Consider the following 21,292-nt stretch of genomic DNA (forward strand, 5'->3'; position numbering starts at 1 on the left):
TAGGCTATCGAAAAAGTATTTTCGGGTAGGCTTTATTACGGTTAAAGAAATACAATAAAAATAATCCTTCCTAGCAGATACGTGGACCTGAATATGGGGGGTTGACTGCTGTTTTTGAGGAAAGAGGAAATTCAAGGCAGATAATATAGTCGAGTGCGACCTCGACTACAACTGGTCGATTTGAGCAGTCGAGTATGTCGAGTGTGCGCTCGGTTATAGTAGAAAGAGCGAAGCATGCACACACGCAAAAGGATGACATGTTTCCAGACATGCAAGCCATAGTGTTTGCTTTCCATATGCTGGTTTTAGATCAGTAGTTTGATATTTCAAAGGCTGCAGCACGATTGTGGATGGTTCTGTTTTATAGGAGAGCTATTGCTGAGATGTACCAGATCGATAAAGCGTGTAGTAGCTTTGGCCCGGCGGATGTCGTATATAGAATATTAGGTGGCCTGCGTATCTCTGATTTCGGCGCAGAATAGTTTGCACGTGCCAAGCGTATTGCTGTGTTTTATTGTGAGTACCTTATGATTATGACGGTTTCAAGTAGGCACGTAGATACCTATGTCAAACGGTTTATGGTATATTGTGTGAGTTCATATGTGTCAAAGATATCTGATGATGTGCTTACGAGAGCCTGGCATGCATTAAACCTATTAGGGCTGATCTGCTTGATTCGTTTTTAACAGCATGAAACGATGGCTTCTGTAATCGTCTGTTACTTAATTCATTAGTGGAACAAATCGCGTTGTAGATGCCGCAGCAATCTGCCAAAACTTGGTCTCGTATTCGCGCTGGAAGGAAGGTCAGTGATATTGATTGAAAGCAAGACGGGAGAGGCCTGCACCATGGTGACTGCCGATGTAACCTGAGAAACGGGTGAGTCAGGAAATTCAGAGGATGTGCTTGGTACGGGTCATTCGAGGAAATTAACAATCGAAACTGTTATTGGTCCGCAAATTCAATAGTAAATAGGTTTTCAAGCCACTGATTGTGCGGGACATGGGCAAACACCACTTCGAAGTCGAAGAATTTTGCGTCAATTTGTACGTGATCATTCGTGTATGGAAGATGTCCCGAGTGTATTCTATGAGATAAGTGTCATATAAGAAAACCTCTCTGATACAACGCTAGTGCAACTAGAAACAGGTAATTGATTTTAAGCGGGTAAAAAAATTAGTTTGTAATATACGTATCAGAGGATCGACCAGGACGATAGTTAGTAAATTCAGACTGGGTTTACGTGATTTCTATCGATCACAAGGCTTATATAACGTAATGTTCTGATATTGGAGAATTTTTCCAATCTGGCTGAAATTTGCCAAAACTTATTGATCGCTGCAAGACCATGTGTAATTTTGGCCTTTACAAGGAAGTGATTTATGAATAATTTTATGGTTTTTTGATCGCTACCTGCTGGCGAAATACTTTTATATGGTTTATTACTTTATTTAAATCGCAGGATATATTTTGACAGTGGGCATTGTGGTCACCGATCGGTGTGGTAATTTGGCGAACTAAAGTTTACAAAAGCCGAACACATTGATGTGAAGGTGTTGCTAGAAGCTGTCATACTATTCTCCGTTTAAGATGTTGGTATTGTTGAATGTAAAGAAGATGGTTTCCTCAATATTTCATTCTTTGTTCATAGGTGTCTTTTTAAATGCGAAGCTTCTCTAATTATGTATGTGTGTGGGTGTGTGTGCGTGCTTGTGCGTGGGTGCATGCGTGCGTGCGTGCGTGCACGCGCGCTAGCGTGTGCGTGAGTGTGTGTGTGTGTGTGCGCGCGCGCTCACTCACGCTGTTGCCTAACAGCTGCGGGTGACCAGGTCACCTTCAGTGGGTCGCTCACCGCTTTTTCTGCTAGTGGGGCTGAACGCTTCAGTGTTGGAAAATAAAATTAGGATTTTAAACTTGAAAAAAGATAGTGTTCGTCGTCTGATATCTGGATGCGTGGAGATCATGTGAAAAAAACGAAACTTTGAATGAAAAATTGATCACATGTAAATTGAAGAAACTATCTCTGCGCGCTTTCAGTTTTATTATGTATTCATTAGTGGTGAGCTGTACTAATGTGCAGGTTTAAGGTATCAATAAGGCTTGACTGGATATAACAGATTTATTTAGGTACACGTCCCAAGCGTTGCCTAAACCGCGGATTTTTTTTTGTGTTTACAAAAATGCTTCGTATATTTGTTTTTTGTTAAATTGAGCATCCTCTTTTTGTTAATTTTCTATTTGGTGCTAACCGAGCAAACCGAGTATGACTGCCACTGCCGAAAGTTTCGTAAGAGTGACAGTTCCGGTTGCATGCGTCAAAGTTGGCTATTGGGTGATCGGTGATTAGTTTCTGCGCGAGGAGCTTTTTTTTATAGGCAAGGAAACGCCTATAAGATGTAGGCTGGGGTCGCTGAAACGAGGGAGCAAATTCATATTTTTTTGTTTTTTGGTTGAGATGTTAACAACGGATCTAGGGTGTTCCCGCCCATTGTTTGGATGTAGAGTGAACAAAAAAGCAATTCAAGGAATTGTTTGGTTTCCTGGCCCATTCGTTTGTGCCATGATGCAAATAACCGCAAAATGTATCTTGGGATGAATAAAATGTCCGAAAAGATAGTGGCACGGTAATAGAGTCTATTATTTGTTCTTGTGAAATACTTGGGAAGTCTCAACATAAAGAGTTTCAATGTGGTCGATGGTTAGAGTTTCCGAAGACTATTGTTTTCATAGCGCTGTTCAGGCACACCTGTGAAGGTTCATCCTTTTCGTCAGACAGAAAGGTTATGATTATATGCTGTCTCAAACCGGCAAGCAATACTCTTCCTCTTCGCCTATCATGTCGACCACGTCGACAGACTGCTATGTTAGGATAGAAAGGAAAAATGTTTGCAGCTGACATCCTCAATTACCCAAGTTTTGGGTAATACACGACATCTGCTGTGGAGCTCGCTTTAGAGTTTTACACTTTCTTATTTATAGCGCGTATTTCAGTGAGATACACGCTAATATCAGGAAAAGAGATCGGTTGTTGAAGAAGCAGGCACAACATCTATTTATCTTAACTGAGGCTGGTGAGATGACTATTCGCTTGGAGCTCGTAGCTGACTGCTGTTAGAGATGGTGGTGTGTTCGATAACACCTCGAACGCAGCGTCGGGAAGAAACCACTTGCTAGTAACAAGGAGCTTGTCAAGGCTGCGCTTAAACGGGCATTCTCGGGGTTGAACATTTTAAAGCAGTTTGGAGCGAGCGAAGTGCTTACCAGGGGCAAAATTTGTTACTGCAAAATATGTTCGTTTTCGCTTACGTGCATGAGTCCATATGTTCTCGTTTGTCTTGAATTTACCAAGTTTTGCTATTAGAGGGCGTTTTTTTATTCAAAGAATGCCTCCAAGCAGTGTCACGAGCCCAATTCGACTGGCACTTAAACTTAAGCCAATACGTTTGTTCCACAGGTGTAGTACTTTCTCCCCTAAGTCGCTTCAAAGTTCTTTAACGTAATCGTCAATGCCACAAAAAACGTTTAATTGCATCTCACGGTTGCTGGTTTCAATGTTCGCTGCTTTTAGGTAGTAGTGCCATTGTCTAGTTGGATAAATATTGCTGCAGCAGTTGAGGTGATTGGTTTTTTTGGGTGACATTTGAGGTAGTATAACGCATAATAAAGATAGAATGTTTTCTTGGCGATTTGGCTTGGTTATTCGGGTCAATTTCTATACAAATTGCCGCTTGAGCAGGCTCCACCTGTTTGATGATTGCTGGGATCGGTTGAAGTTCAACACTACAGAGCATTGCGGGACAGACATCAATGTCGCCCAATAATTACAAGTGTTACAACAACTGAAAGCAAACGCATTACAGGCAAACAACAACACCCCGCGACACTTCGTCTTCGTGGCATGACACCGCTACGGCAAATAATTGATCACTTCCTAATTGCTTTGCTTGAGAAAGGGAAGACATCTGGCAGTTCATAATTATTGTAATATTTTGGGACTAGGAATGGATTGCTCCGAGCAGTGGGTGGTTCCTTGCGGTTGATTCAGCTGGGAATCTGGCCCCTTCATGGCTTACGTCCGAGAGGGTGAAATGTGACAGGCAGTTGGCCGGGTCCATGCTAGAAGCCGATCGATGGTGGCCATTTTCTTGGAGAGGGTAAGTGGTGGATGGAGCACTTTCGTACAGGTTAGGCCTTACGGACGGCCTGGGGCGTTGAAGCAAGGGCCCAGATGTTAAGCAATCAGGTACGTCCACACATAGATAATTAGAAGAATTGTGAACTTTGTGGGCTTGGCGGTATTGTTCGCTCAACCTCTCCCATATCCACTAACAGAAACAACTTATTACTGACGAATATAACAGCAGGCAGTGGCGCATTGCTGAAACATAAATTTCAAATGTAGTGTTCGCATACGTTTACCGACAACTTTGCTTCATCATTTGGCTGGAAACGATGCCTACTCAGTTTTATATCAAAATAGCAAGCATACCTTCCCCTAGCATCATTCAAAGGATACTTGCATAGACTGTCTGACGTTGCCGTCGATATTGTGTTTGTCGTGGTATCCCGAACTCTCTCCTCCATCTATTTGTGCTCTCTTTTTGTGCAAACCAGGACAACGGAGACTCACTGCTTCCCAGAAGTGGAGCACCACATTATAAACTACTATCTGCCAATCCCACGCCCTCCCTCCGGAATGAACGCACAGGTTAAGTCGCTGTGTGGTTACCATTTCTTGCCTGTTCAAGCCCAGTTGGGCCATCGGTAGGCTGCGTTTATTGTGCTCTGCCAAAACACAGGCAGGCGAGAAAGAACGACAACGCGCCCGGGCCTGTCAACGTATGTACGTTTAAAAATGCCCCCTTTGCTATTATCTCAGTACCCCAAACCATTCCAAGATCTTGTGCAGAAATATTTATGTTGGTTTTTGCTTAGTGTTAAGTCTACAGCTAATTCTCTAACGAATGGCGAAAGGTTTTGATACCGAAACTGACAAATAAAAAACACCAAGTTTATATAAAACTCTTTTGGCATGATTTAGTCTGACATGTAAACTATTATTCAGAGAGAACTTGCAAGGCTTCTTTCTTTCAAACATTCCTTTGTGTTTCGTTTGGGGAGACATTACCCCACAAACGTCTCTGTTGAATGCTTTGGCGGGCTTTATGCTCCGCAAAGATTAGGTACGAGCCCGTATTTTTTTAGATGTTATTTTTAGTACAAAAAGTAATAACGTAGGCCGCACGTTGGAATAAGGGGGCTCATTCAAGTCCAGGCAAAAATCCGACTAATGCGAAATCTTTGTTACGATCTGTACACTGTAAGGGCTTCAACTGAAGACCATATAGAAGTGAAGGTATCGGAGAGTGCTGAAAAGCCTGAGGCACAAACCGACAGGGCCAGGTTCTCAAATTAGCCACCGTAGACAACCCCGCGCCCGCTCTCAGATTGCCTCAAGAAAACATCTACCCATGCGAGGACAGCTCAGCGTGCCAACTACAGAAACTCCGTGGCCTTCAAGCCATTGAAACTGATCTCACCGCCCTTCGCACAGGCGCCCTTCTCTGTCAGCAGGTACAGGAGAGAGCTTAAGGCGCTGGGCACAAGGCATGGTCAATCTTGATCTCAAAGAAACTACGTCTGAGTGGAGGCGGCTGGGTCGCGAGCAGTGAGTGACCCTTGGCGTTACATTTCACACTGTTTTAATTGCCTTAATGGGTGCTCGGCAGCCATAATTCGTAAACATATGCACAACACCATGGCAATGCCATCATATCTAATTCATCCTTTTGTGTTTTCTACAATCGGTATAGAGTTTTGCTTTCTTTTGTATGTACACGCCGTTATACATTGCTCTGAACTTGTGCAATTTGATATTCTTCCTTTAGATGAGCAAAGGTTTAATTGTTACTGTATTTTTTCGTTCTTCAGTCTAATATTGTACCGGATACACCCTTTAAGAAATGCCCCCCATAAGTAATGCTTTGGAGCTGTAGGATTCAATGAATCAAATGAAATCAATTGAACTTCGAGAACTATTCTGAACAGCCGCTGCGAGAACCTTCACTGCGAGGTAATAGTGTTATGGGAGTCTATCGTCTATTTGGCACAACTGGGATCGGTAGCCCAAGATGTCCACGTGAGGTTGCCCATCCCGATTTTTGGTGTAGTTTGATGCTGCGTGCCACTTCAACGATGGCAACAGAAGTACAGCAAATATTTTGAGGAAAGCGGGAATAATATCTAGCCACCACATAGCGTACGTAACAAGTTGTACCCACATACCAGTACCATGATGCAGAACGGTAAGACAAGACATCAAACAATGGGTAAGACAAGACATCTCAGCCAGCAAGTAAGGGCAGCAGCAAAGCCACAAAGAGTTCTTGGAAGCTAGTGAGAGTCCAAGCTAAGACACAGTTGAATTTTACTTTTCCTGGGTTGACGATCTTGCTCTTACATGTGTCGAAAATATTTATTCTTGTCTTTCTCCAAACAAGTTTTCACTCTCTTTTTGCAGAAGCTGTTATAACTTGCAAATGTAGAAGTCATGCTAAGTGAATCTTCGCACGCTCAATGCTTTTCTAGTGAACTGTGCAATGAAATCGAATTATAAAAAGTGAACGTTAAGTTTTTATGGAATCATTATTTATTTCAAAAAATACAGACGAAAATATTTCGTTTTATTTTTTTGGTATTGTTAATATAACTTGATTCTGAACTATATAATTGCGAGGATCCTATTTATTAGCAATGTAGGGTTACTTGGCTGCGTCTGTGCTGAAACATTTTATAGTTCTTGCAATAAAATCGCTTGTTCTGGATGTTTCAGCAAAATTCAGGTTTACAAACTTTTTTGCCAATTACAAGCTTCAATGTAATTTTTTTTCACTATTTTGATGTTTCGGCTATTATATACTGCGGTCCGTTATAGAATCAATGTGAAGTAAAAATGTGGTAATTAAAAAGAACATTAGAAAGATTGCGACGTACCTTCCGGCGACCTGATAATGGGCGGCCCACTGGAGAGGTGCTGTACATAGAGTTTCATACAAATAACTAGAGGGGAAACTGGCGCTGCGATCGTACGCCTCAATGGGCGTGATGGGTAGTTGTGGATTCGAATTGGCGCTCAATGGCTTGCGGAAGTTACTATGGATTGCAGGCAGTTTCGTTTTCGTTTTGGATTTACATGAACGCATTTGCCTATGCGGTATGTTGGAAGACGCTATCAAAAATACGTTTCTGCTTGAACTGCATGCCGCGCGCGCACTGACACCACCCTGAGTAGAAAGTTTTATAACAAGAGTTGCGAATTGAGTGGATTAGAGCACGAAAACACAAATGACGGCGCTCTGTGCGGCGAAGTTGTCTGCGAATAAGGAGTTGCGGCGCTGCTTATTCGGCAGAGCAATGTATTGTCGAAGCTAACGACGGTTGCGAATCGCTTGGAACAGCCACACCTTGCATGCGAACGCCGGCTCCTACAACGTAGACCAGCAGTATCGGCGGTTGATAGGAACGCAGCTTGATGAATGTCACTAATTCAGGCAAGAATAACTTCTCCAAAGGTAATCGGTTTCTTTTTTTTTTTTGAGCACAAAACTTTTCGCTTCCTATTACAAACCACCAGCACCGAAACATTTTACAAGTAGATTTTAAAGAAGTCAGCGTCCTGCTGTAGTTGGCGCAAATAACAAACCTGCTCCACTAACCTCCTCAACTCTGCGTCTGCTTTTTATTTAACGCGGCGTTTTATTTCGTACAAAACCATTTTTTTGTCACTAACTCTTTTGTTCGCCATGTAATTTGTAAACGGAGAACCGGACAATAAGAGTTTTTTTGTCAAAAAACAGAATTTGCGCAGCCAGAAGCTTGTTTAGATCCTACGCAATCCGGTTCCACAACTACCCATCATTCCCGTTAAGCGTAAGCGCCGCTGCCATGTTCGCGTTGACACTAGCGCCAGTTTCCCCTCTAGTAATTATTGTATGAAACTCTATGGTGCTGTAGGCAGGAAGTCGGCATTTAGTTTGACAGAATGTGACAAGCGTTTGGTTTACGGTTTTAAAGGGTAGGTAAAGCTTCGGTTGCACGAATGTCCTCTTGAGGAGGACGTGGTACTTGGCTTAACTGATTTCGGTATGCATGTTTCTATGCGGAACGCCCCTGGCATTATCGGCCGTTGGTGTCGGTCTCGCGGCATGACAAATGCAGTAAATCTTCACGAATGGTTGGTGTTGTGATGATTTACGCAAAAGGACATATGTCTAAATTTGCACGATATACTTTCTAAGATTATAAATTAGATTCGGGGTATGCCGGTCTGTTCATACACTGTTGAACGTTCTGGTTAGTTCATTGTTCCCCTGGTAGTGCGGTGGCGAGCCTATATTTTTAGCCCCTTTTTCCTTCAGCGGATCCAACGACTACTTTTTCGAGCAGCTACAGCCTGTTGCGCGTAGAAAACCTGTTCGGTCTTTCTGCCAGCCACTAGAGCCTTGCAAATACCCAACCATAGCGATATAGATTGTTAGTCTTAGACCGTGCGGCCACGGTTTATTGCTACGCGGTGCTCCACCCTGCAAAGGCCCTACTTTGGCACTATGTGTTTTTGCAGGTCATCACTCCAACGACCGTTAAGGACACTATCCTCCAGCGCTTCTGTTCTCCTTACCCGGCATGCGATCTAAGTTTTTACAAACATTCCGTGGGCTTTTTTTCTTCACGCGTTTTCTCAAGCATTGGCTTGAGAAAACTTGGCTCAGGTGGTTCAGTAAATCATGCATAGACAGCCATTAAATAATGTTAGCACTGCATGCTGGGTGCTTTTGCTGGCATGAGCGACAAAACAAAATACTTTGAGAGATTTGGTTCCAACAAGCGTCCTAGCAACAAAATATATCTTGGCTACTTCGGGCGCTCAATTCTGAAATGTATGGTGAGCGTCACATAAACAAGAGTCTCCGGAACTTCAACAATATCTGCTGAATTTATGTCGTCATAGCTGTCCAAAGACCCCGCCATGCTTAACAAAGCACCCGGCTCTTTTTTGCAGTCAGTATTAGTAGAAGTGCTCTGCGACTTTAGGATGACAGGGTGGATTTCTATAGAAGGCAAGCGTGGCTGGGACGGCACAAAGTTAGATCGGCGTATAAGCTCAAGACGTTGTGGGAAAAGCTGTAGCAATTTGCACAGGACCTGGATAATGGGAGATCGAAGTGAAATGCGTTTGACCAGTAGTGGACATAGACAGGCTGAAGATGAATTGTTGCGTCTGGTATATGAAAACTAATAATTCAACACTTTTTATGCCCTCAAGTGAAATTAGTATAGTTTCCCACCCGCGCATCGCCTGGCACGAATTTTGGCAAGTGATAAATTACTTCAGTCGTGTTGTGCACCACTTTTTAAAGTCATTTGTATTCTTGCCCACGCGGGTATGGTCAAACAGAACCAGTACTCTGGAAATAGACACGCCGTACCCATATGTACCCATGATGGTTGTTTGTACTGCATCAGAAATCTACTGTGATGAAGTGTATTTACTAACTTTTATTTTTGTTGCGAAAGTGACAACCGACACAAAGATTTGTGACCTTTCTTATTATTTTGAGAAATTTTGTCAGCCCGGATTAATAAGTTCATGGGCACATATAGTTGCAAAATTATGATTAAATTTGTAAAAAAAGGGAGAAATATGAAGTGTATTGCAGATACTGTAGTATATATCTCATTTTTATAGCTACGGGCTGGACGATTATAGCGTCAGCTCTCGACAGTTGTTTGTTAAAGAACTTTTAACGCGGCGTATACTCGCCCTAACAAGTGGAACCAAAAAACGTTACTTATATGTAGCAACATCCAAATAAAGAACGTTTCACAGCCAGAAAGCTTCGTTTGTTTTTATACAGATGAATTTTCATTCCTAGATTGTGTCGCTCAGCTGTGATCGAAGTACAATGAGATATTGTGTGGAGCGAGCAACAGAATTGCATAGGCTGTCAGCCGCGACCGACTACAAGAACTGTGTAGTTGGGCTCTGAGAGAGCCTATTTTTGACAGGGTTATTTAAAACAAAGGAGTTATTTACAATGTTCGACCAACTGTAAATGTAAAACTTGAAAAAAGGCACCTTGGAATACTTCGTGAAATAAATACTGCTGTAAAATACAGGCCTTGAAGTGTCTTTGGTATTATTCTAATATTGTAAATATACAAATAACATTTTGCTCCTGGTTAGCTTGATTTCGCCACTGTTCAAAACAAGATGTGCTGGCTCACACAGAATTACTCGTTGCTCCAAATACTCACTTTTGTTTTAAGGTGCTGAAACAGGCAACAACATTTTATGACTTTAATTTATAGCAGATATAATTATGCCATTTTATATACCCACTGTTTGGCTCGTTCTCGAATTGAGGAACTGTCACCTGCTCTAACGCTATCTACTACATATGCCTTGCTCCGCAAATAAACGAGAGCGCGTTAGCCATTTTCAGACAAATGTCCGAAACAGTCTCCCTTTTTTAATCTTCGCTCTTGTGCATTGTTGCTTTTCGTTTCAACATTGATACAACGCCTAACATTCTGTATTTTCATGGCGTAATCTTTTTCTGATGAATAAATGCCCAAAAAATTGGCAGTGTGCTTTCTAGAAATAAAAACAGGGTATTTCCCATCTAAGCAAGCCAAATGTTTCGGAAGCGAAGTTTTAAATAAAATGAAATATTTCAAATTCTCAAAGCGAAAGCAATGAACGGCAGCGTTCCTGTTCAGGAACGTTACTGAAACAATTCACCTAATATACCTGGCCAAAAACCAGCTGCTAGTGATATATTTAGGCCATTCATTGTTCTCCCCAACAGACTTCTTTCCCTTTTGTCTCTGTGCACCAATGCAAAACGAATGCTTCTGCCTGGTTGTGTAGGACTATGGCGTTCAGTACACTACAATATGCCCTCCTTGCTGGTTATGTTTTTCTTGCGGAGTGCCAGGGCCTTTTTAATTTTTTAGGCTTTAGAACCTACAATGTGAGAATGGTAGGTGAGTGTGCTGGTCTCAACCTATTTCCCTGCTATTTATGGACTCCTATTATTTAGGATATCCTTCCATTGTGTGCACGATCACACAAAATCATGCCTTGTTAGTTACAAAGCATAAGATAAACATTATATATTTTATGTTCATAAATTCTAGTGTCGCCATGCGTATCTTCAAAGCAACGTATTTTAATATTTTCAATAACTTTCATTAAGAAATGTCTCAAGCAAAATTTTTGTCGAAATGATTGTTCGGCTTGATTCAAATTAGCTGTTTTGGAAATATTGCATTAAAATTAGTTATGTTCCAAAGTTGCACAATATGGAAGACGCCACAACGAGTTACCTAAAGCGTTGCATAGATATCTTGCTGGCATTCGAATTTAAGCTAGGCAAATTAGAAAATACCACAAGGGAGAAACACTGGACAAGACTATTTCTGTCGTTGTATGTGGTTTACACTACAAAAAATGCGCGTGTAAATAATTTGTGCAAAAAATGCGTGTGGAATGAATATGTTGTGTTTTCGAGGCCGAAGAAGTTTCATACTGACTACGGTGGATTAGAGCTTGACGCGACTCTAAACACAAAGATGCAGGGTCGTAGTTAGCGATAGAAAAGGGTGTCTTACAAACTTTTTGTACGTATTTGCTCTAAACTAGTAAATAAAAATTGCAAGCTACTTATTCTGAACCTCGCATTAAAACAGTAGAGTTCCAAAAAGAAACGGAGCGGTTGTAAAGCTAGGAGCAGATGCTGTAAGGTATTGGTCCGCTGAAACTGAACTGAACAAACGACAGCGATCGAATGCTTTTTTACTTGCAGTTTTGAACAAAAAGATACGAAATGCGCCTCTGTAGCTTGAACGTATAAGTGTATAGGATGCTGCTAGCACCGAACCGAAGCACAAGCACAGCACGCTCTTTGTGGTCATAGCGTAGCGAACGGTGTTGGGCTGGGCTTATCCCTTGCTATGTCCTTTCAGCGACATTCGGAAGCCACTAAAATGGGTGGACTTACAGCACGACCTTACCAGACCTTGCTATGCGCGGACTTGATGACCTTCCTTGGTGTTCCTGCAAGACACCCGATTCCGTGGGTGTCTCTTCAAATACTGTGCGCGGCTTCTGCTCGTGCCAAGGCCACTCTGTCGGCTGCCAATGCGCAGTCTGACAAGGAGGAGTGGGGCCGCTGCTGTGACATTGGGAGAGAAGCACTCAGAAGGGGTGTGGCTGCAATCCAATCACTGCTGTAGGATCTATGTACACCAACCGTACAGATCCACTCGCACCTGCGGGTAGTCAAAAGCAAGCACCTTGGAATCTCTCGGGAAGTGCAGCCACGGCACAATCGATTTGGCGAAGGGAATGTCGATTAGTAAATTAGCTATGAGTACAACGAATTTATTATAGAGATCCGTGGGCACATTCAGTTTGTCAAACCATCAGCAATTCTTTCGAAAGTTGCTGCTCAGATTACCTTAGCGCCAAGTGGTTACTTACTCATCATGTGGCCTAAAAAAAATGTTGAACCAAATGGTTACAGCGCGAAAACAGGGCAGGGTGAAATCGGGATGAAAATGCCATATCAGAGTCAGTTCAGATTTTCATGAATACACGGCCTCACAGCTGCGGGCGTATTTGATCGTCCAGATCATCTAGCGGACACTGTGGCAGATTCCCTCGCGTAGGTGCGCCTTATGGCCACTACACCGGCCTCTCTAAGGGCCTCGTGACCATGTGCGCAGATGAGGCTGAATATAACCCGCCCAGTTTCTTCATTTGTATGGTTGCCACGTCGCTGCCGGTCGTGGCGTTTTACTGCTTAGAGTGCACTTGTTGGAGCACGATACATTACCCTACAATCCTGGTGGCTACAGCGATCCTTTCTGTGACCATGGAAGAGACAGAGGCACCGGACATCACTGTCATGGTTCATGTTTCGCGAGTTCATCGTGGAACGCTTCGTGGTCTCCTTTTATTCCGGCCGCCATTCGAGTTTAATGGCCTCAAGCTCAACAATTGCCCCCTCAATTAAAGTGAGGTATACGGCAAGATGCCCTTCAACATAATCTCAATGACCAGAAATATGGAGACGTTGTGTGAATTACAGAATTCGGCACGTATCAGTACTTAAGAACTCGTCAAACAAGCTGTCAGTGGGCACGGTGTGCGTTAAATGTTCTTGTCGCTTTAGGCGCTTCGGAAGTGACGACGTAGAAAACGCTGGTGCTGCAGCTCATATACGTCGCCTGAAGCATGGGCTAGTAGAAAGATATACACCCTACAAAGCCGGGACCAACAACACATGTGTGCACAAACAACCTAGGTTTCGACGAGTCAACCCCACCTTTTGAAGTGTTGATAAATCAGCATTTTTTGGGGCATCGTGAGTAACGGTTATTCATTTACGTAAATTGGAGATGGCTGCAATAGGCAGAAGAGACGGCCCTTGTACTGCTCATCTTCCCATCACTAATTCTGGGGATGTTTTACGTTGAAATCAATCAAAGGCTTTCAGCTGCTTTTTCGAATTTTACCAGTGAAGCAAGTATCAAAATGTTAGTGTAAGAACATTTCTGCTCAAAACTTAGATAATAAAATTATTAAAGCTGAAACTCTTGCTGTGGGCAAAGCATTCTTGTTTTTGATTGATATGATCGGCGTCCGTAGTAGTTGGCCGCCATCTCCCATTACTAACAAACTGAACTGTCGGGCCTCTGTTCCCAGTTGATGTAGATCACCTGTTCAAGGTTGCAGTCAGAAGAGCGATACAACAGAGGGCGTTAAGAATCTTGGGGTCTGGACAGGCCGCCTTTCGAATACGTCTCAGGCAACATTGTACGCGTGCACCCTCTCTGGCGAGGGAAGATTAGCTGTAGTTCTAGAGCTCTGACACATAACGTACGACATTATAGGGTTAGGCGAAGTAGGAAGGACAGGAAAAGGCTTCATGAAGCTCATTAGCACGCATTTTGAGCGCCACACTACACCTCAAGAGAATAGAGATCACGGGGTGTAGTTTTTATTCCGCAGAGAAATACTAGGAAACGTGAAGAAGTTTCTTTAGCATTAGGAAGAGGGTCGAGGCAGTTGTGATAAGGCTATACCGGTGATACATAATAAATTTAGTACAGGCCTATGCGCGAATAACCAACTATGAAGGCGACTATGTATACCACTTCTATGAGGACTCCAAATAAGCAATGAATGAGGGAACATCACAGTTCATGGTTGTGAGTGGAGACTTCCACGCAAAAGTCGGTAAAAAAGAAACATGAATACTGTCAGTCAGAAGCTTCGGTACAGACAAACGCAACTGCGCGAGGAGACAAACTGGTGGGAATTGCCGAGAGAAATATCCCGAGGTTCATAAACACCCTAGTTTACTAAAGAAAGTTATGGAAATGAATGTGAAAAGTCCCGATGGTACACAAAAACGAAATCGAATCCATTTTAACTGACAACCCCTGAATTGTGCAACACCTAGAGGTACTAGGCAAGATTCAGAGCAGCGTTCATAGGATGGTTAGATGTAAACTAAAGATGAATCACAAAAGATAATGTATGGAACTCGTGAAAACTTTAACACCTACATAAACATGTCAGGGCCAGATTGCTGTAGTTTAAAATCACTCTTCAACACAAATTTGGGCTTAAAAACCAAAAATAGGTGCGTTTAGACTGGTGAAATTACAACCTATCATAGGCGATCAATTAATCAGCAGCAGCTGTTGAAGAAGCTCATCGGGGGGAACTGAAAAAGAAAGAAAACGAAGCAACCATTTCCAGACGTAAAAACCTCAAAGTGTAAGGTATGGCAGGTCAGACTGAGTTACCCCAGCTGTCAAAACTCGTTACCAGAATTAGGTAAAAATCATGCGTGCTCCTCACAAGAAATTGGTACAGAAAACGCCGGAAATAGAGAGAAGCTTGAAAGCAACTAAGAGAATGGCAGCCATCGGCCAAAATAGGATGTACTCAGTCAGAGACAAACAGGTTAACAATACACACAACGTTGGTGATATACTTAATTTAGTCGAATAATTATACACTCTTCTGAATGCCAGCGACGCTAGACCAGGGGAAACAATTGAGGGTAAAAGCTCAACTTCGCGGTGTCCCACTAGTAAATAAATGGGTCGTATGAAAGGCAACCAAAGGCAGGAAAATAGAAAATGCGGCAGCTGACGACGGCTTGACCATTGATTAATAAAGGAGGAACGAGATATTGCACGGGAAGAGATTGCTGGAGTATTCATGAAATGATTTAGTATTCAGGAAGTAACCGTAGCCTCGAAAAACGCAGATATTTACCTGATTCATTAAAATAGAAATCCCAAGGAAGTCAAGAAGGAGACCCACAAACCTACTCACTGTTGTTCAAAGATGTTTATCAAGGTTACAATCAGTCGTATAGGCAAGAGCCTGGATTTCTAAAAAGCCGGGCAGAAGGTTGGGTGTAGGAAAGTATACTCAGCGATGGATCCCATGCATGTTGTATTTCAAGTTAGAGGAAAATCCACAGCATACACTGGCCTCGTTTACATGGAATATATAGGCTATGCGAAAACATTTGATTCTGTAGTCACTGCAGCCTGCAGCCGTGCTACAAGCACTAAAAGAGGAGGGAATAGAAGAGACCTACACACAACTTCTAGAAACATATATAAGGAATGCACGGTAAGGATAAACCCTCCACAAGCAAAGCCAAAAATACCCGATCCGAAAGTGAGTAAGACAGGGAGATACCATCTCGACAAAACTATCCAGAGCCTATCCGGAGTGGGTGTTTAAAAAGATTGATTGGGAAAAAAGCACTAATGATAAACGGGAATTTTAAAGCAATTGGAGGTTTGCTTACGATGTAGTCTTGCTGAGTGAGACTTCAGACCACCAGCAAACAATGCTTGAGGAACTACAGTCACAAAGCACGGCAATGAGAATAACAATAAATATGCAGGAATAAATCTGTAGTAATAAGGAATGGGCATACCAATTTACATCCGCTTCAGCCTAGGATACGAAACGCTAGAAGTGAAAGAATGTACCTCCCTTAGACATATTTTTAGGGCTGAACCCAAGGAGGAGAGAAAAATTCGATGCACAAGGTCTATGGGGTTGGGGGCACTCGACCAGTACTCCCTGATAATGAAAAGTAAGCTACCTTTTTAATTGAAAAGAAAAATCTACAATTGCATTGTTCTGTTTATGACATACACAGCTAAACCTTGGCGTTTTATTAAAAAATAAGAAAGCAAAATTAATTTGGCTTGACAGGCCACGCAACGAATAATGTTAGGAGTAACACTCAACAACAGAAAATGGGCGGCCTGGATAAGAGATTAGCTAAAGTAGAAGATACCTTAGTTTTAATAAAAAAGGAAATGAACTTGGGCTGTCCCAGTAGTGATATTGAGAGGCGAACCGGCCACTGGTCGCCTACTACAGTAAGGAAGTTGATACCCAGAAATGGATCTAGAAGAAGTAGAAGGCCAATAATACGACGGAGAGATGAAATAAAAAATTCGGTGGTAAACTGTTGACTCGAACAGCTCAGGACAGGAGCAGGTGGAGGCCAAGGGAAGGGTCTTTGCCATCAGAGAAAGTGAGTGAGCGGGTGATGATGACAACGTATCGGCATGCACGGCGTAGTTAAGCGGATTGCAGCCCAATAGCCCCTCACACAGACTTGTCACTACATATGCAAGTTCATTTTTTTGTTTTATGTTAATATTTCTTGCCCCGCTAGTGTAAGTTTTATTCCTCAGAAACTGCTATCCCAGATTTATGGAATACAGGTGACCAGTAGTTTGCATTGCACACTCATACCAAATTCATTTTACTGGTAATTTATTGTGTGATGGCATCAACATTCAAATCAAAAAGAACTTAAGGACCGGTAATGATAGTATCAATGCTGTAAGCGCTTCTGCTACTTATAATTCTTAATGCTGGCCACTCTGTGCATGTTTTTTCTTCACTAAGATTTATTAAACGGACAGTGAAGTGAATTTATCAGGCTCCTGTTTTTGCTTGCACTGTGCATACTCCATCAAATAAACACAGTTTTCTTCGTTTATTTAGTAGATAAAACGGTATTATTTTATAAAGACAGAAAAAAGAAATGCTACCATGCGCGGTCTGCGGCGGCCGCACACTGTAACGCAGTGACGCCCTTCAACAGTGCTGCGTGAATCGAAGATGTTCTGTATCACAATTCAAACAGGTTTCGGTCTCGAATATGTGAAACCACACTTTGAATCCGATGTTATTTTTGGCTAGGAATTTTAAATTTGCCACCAATCCGAATACTGCGCTTCTACAACGTTGGCAGCTGTAGAAATTGGTTAGATTAGTCGAAAAGCACGGCTTGGAATCGTAACGATCACATGCCAACACAAGCGCAGTGGATAACCACCCTCCTTCGCCCGCGTCACCAAAGACGCCCAATTGCGATGCGTCATTTCCCACCACCCTTTTGGAGTTTGGCTTGCTCGTGCACGTATCATAACGGGCATGTTCTCTTCGCATTATGTAAAGGGTCGGCTGATTCTGTACTTTAACCTCAAGCAGTCAGTGCTCATGGCAACACCACACCAACTAGAAATCGCCAGCGCGTCACTGTCGGTCTGCACGCGCTTTGCGCACTCGCTGGCGGAGAAATTAGCGTTCCCGACTAAATATGCTAAATACAACGTAGAAAACATTGCCCCAAAATACAAATTGCAACTTTAGAAGCATGCGGCATCCGGAATATGAACTTGCGAATTGAAAATATTATACCTAGTGCTCTAAACCACTCGGCCACAAGCCAGCACTTCCTGGGTTCGGCATTGGTATAGCCTGTTTATATTTTATTTTTTTTCAGTATTCCAATCAGATTCGGTGACAACTTCTTGAGTATTGTTTGTGAAGTAAGCCTTCCCAAAATTTCCACAAATATCTGTAACGAAGCCAGTACTTAGGCAGAACGGCATGCGCAGACGTGTGGCTGTGCTGCTGACCACTCTTCTAGCTCAGCAAGCACAAAAAGTGCTCCTCCCACCTTGGTTTTACACTGTACAATAGAAAGTTTCGGTTTGTTTTATTTTCTAATAAATATATTACTTCGCTGGCTCTTCTCCCGCTTCCAATTTGCCTTACATTCTTCTGCGAGCATTCCAGTCAGCGCAGCGTCGCATGTGCGCTTGCGTGAAGCGACTTGGCGATTGATACAGTCTACAAACCAACAAAATCATGCGCATTCTTTCACGCACAAACGGGGCGTGGCTTAGTTTCACCTCAGTCGACAAATTGCGACGACCCGCCGTCGGCCCGCCGAAAGATTATTTTAGGAAGTCGGCGATCCCTGCGGCAGCACAGCCAAGCCATTTTGTTTTGACGTTTTGCAAAACGTAATCGAGAATCTGCCAAGACCATGCAGAAAACAGGACAGCATTTTCGAAATACTTTTTTTACTAAATAAAGCTGGGTGAATTCGGCGATACTGGTCGAAACATAGCTAAGAAACTCAATGCTACAATTTCTGCTAATGCTTTTCTGTGTTTACAAATCCTGCAGTCTTTTTAAGGTATGTTGTAGCGGAGATGCAGATAGAAGCTGGGTCGCTGTAACTTTTATGTTCTAAGCAAACAGTACACAACGCCGTCCGAGTCTATCCTTAATTTTACGGCGAATATTTTTATTTAGAAAGAGCCCCTTCTCTGAAGCTTTTATAGCTAATTTAGGTTTCCAGGGTTTACTCTCAGAACGCTTCAAAAACATGTTTCTGCAAACTAAAAGTTGGTCGGCCGGTACCTGTGTATCTGCCTATCGAATCTGGTTTATTAACGACGAAGAAGAAAAAACACAACGACATTGACACACAGCCTAAAACAATAGGTTTCCATTGATACAGAACCAATAGAATTTTAAGGTAAGGTAATGGGTTTCAATTTTTGAGAAGCTTCCACTAATGGTGGAGGGATGTCGGAACAGGAGAGCAAGCGGGCCCTCTGCCTTAGTGGGAGACACGACTGATGCATCATAATCTTAATTAGGACCCCACTAGGTCAACTACAGGAAGAAGGCCCGTCTCATCAACCTCTAACCACTGCGGCTCCGAGACACTCTAGTTCAATGTTTGACACCGAATTTTTCAATTGCCTCCTTCTATAGCGTAGTTGGCCTTAATTCTTTTTTCCCGTCCCTCGGTGCCCACTCTGTCACCCTGCGAGTCCACCTATTTTGATTTCGTCTAATTTTCTGGCCAGCTCAAATCGATTTTTTATTTATTTGAACGATTATGTCGTGTACTCCAGCTTGTTCGCTTATTGAAGAAGCCATTTCCTGTGTATAAGTGATATTCCCATCTTTATTTGTTCCATGTCCGGTTGAGCCAAGCTTAGATTGATGTCAAGTTGTTTGTAAGGCGCCAAGTTTACGGTCGATATGTCATCAGCTCACATTTACTTCCGCGCTTGCCCCTGAAAGTTCACCATGACTGGCAGTACCGTATCATTTTATCTCCCAAACTGGAACACGTTGGCACGAGTTAGAAACCGCGATCAATGTGATGCCAACCCACGCGCTGTGTTCCTTGAGTGCGCTATGTCCCTAGAGTGCGACGATAGCTCAACGGAAAGACTCCTGTTTCACAAAGCGAGGAAAGCAGGATAGATTCCACCGCAAGACGCGTTTTCAGTAGTTTCCAATTGGCTGCCCAAGTAATTGTTTTCCGCCGCTGCTATCCCCTATGCCTCGGGCCTTTGCGGTTGCAAAATGCTTAGGTTGCTTGTTTCCCGGCATAAAGGGCAGCGGCTCGGTTCCGGCGACACCCCGAACGAAGGGTTTTTATTGAGGTTCGGTGTTTTTTGGCGCGACGGACAGATTTGTGTCAGCCTCAACGAATCTGCGGTTGGAAGTCGAAAACAACATAGAATATGTTTCTACGAAATGTATGATGTGCCACGCCTTGTAAACAAGCTTAAGTTTCCTGTAAATACAATAACCTTCGTTAACCTCTTTTTTAGTGGGATGTTTATCATCGTCCAGGACGTGTGCATGATCAAACCAGGGCATATCTTTTGATTCTGTGTTGTGCACCGCGAGTGTTCCCTGTCATTGCGAATGTCTGCATGCATTGGTTATCTACAAACCACCTTTTGTATGCCAGAAAATATATTGTAAAAGCTCGGATATGAACCAATAAAACAGTTGGAGACCATTGCAGTGCATACAACCCATCAAAATCGCCCTAAATTGTTGGAACCCATGTCGAACCTAAGACACGCATCTTGAAGTGCTGAGGTGCCCTGCCTGACACGAGAACCTACAACAAGGGCAACTACACAGAAAAAGACGAGGTGAGGCGCAAACAATAAATTGTTTATTAACATATGGAGGGGGGCGGTTATATATGATGGACATAAAACAACACACAAAAAATTCTAAAACCCGACACGTGACATTATATCTATTCCTCACTTAGGAAACCTATTTCACGCATCGATAGCGGGATTGAAGGTGTGCCAACGCGATCACCCTCCACTTCTTACAACATTGCAAATGCTTCGAATATTTTGCGGCAATATAGTCCTTGGAGCGAAACAAGATGGTTGTCCCTTCAAAATTGAGCGAACAACTTCTAACGCTACTCTTAACGCTACTCTTAACGCAACTCTTAAAATTTCCATTTACCGTTCCATTTACCGCGCAAGCTTTGTGATATTCGCGTAATCTGTCTTTGAGAGAGCGGCCTGATTGCCCCACGTAACACCTACCTCAGGAGCGGAGGATCTTGTATTGAATGCCCTCTGCGCAGTTGACAAACTGGTGTGGCAATCAGGCCGCTGTCTCAACTCTGAGGAACACCTTTACACAAAGGGAAAAAACCCTATTTATCGGCACTTGTCTTAAAGCAATCTGATAATTCTAGCATATGCGCATTGGACTTTTGATTTAGTATGTCACAAATTTCAGATGCGTAATTTTCTCTTTCTCTAAAAGGCCATCGTAACGATTGCTCTTGACAACGAGCTTAACTTTCGTTAGCTTAAACGCGAATCATCCGCTCATCACCGAGTAGTCTGGTTCCGTGGTTGTAAGGCCGAAGACATAAAGCTGTCGATGGACAACTGGACGTCGGACACCGCCTTCCCCGAGTTGCGGGTGGGTCGGGGTGTCGTATATCGACTTGTGCGTGATGACGATTGAGCACTATGCGTCATTGTTATCGTCTTCTCAGCCACCGGCTTGGTCATGTCGGGT

Source organism: Haemaphysalis longicornis, unplaced genomic scaffold (genome assembly GCF_048455015.1).
Source record: "Haemaphysalis longicornis isolate Haplotype H1 unplaced genomic scaffold, Haemaphysalis longicornis Haplotype H1 scaffold_6, whole genome shotgun sequence".
Classification (NCBI taxonomy): domain Eukaryota; kingdom Metazoa; phylum Arthropoda; class Arachnida; order Ixodida; family Ixodidae; genus Haemaphysalis; species Haemaphysalis longicornis.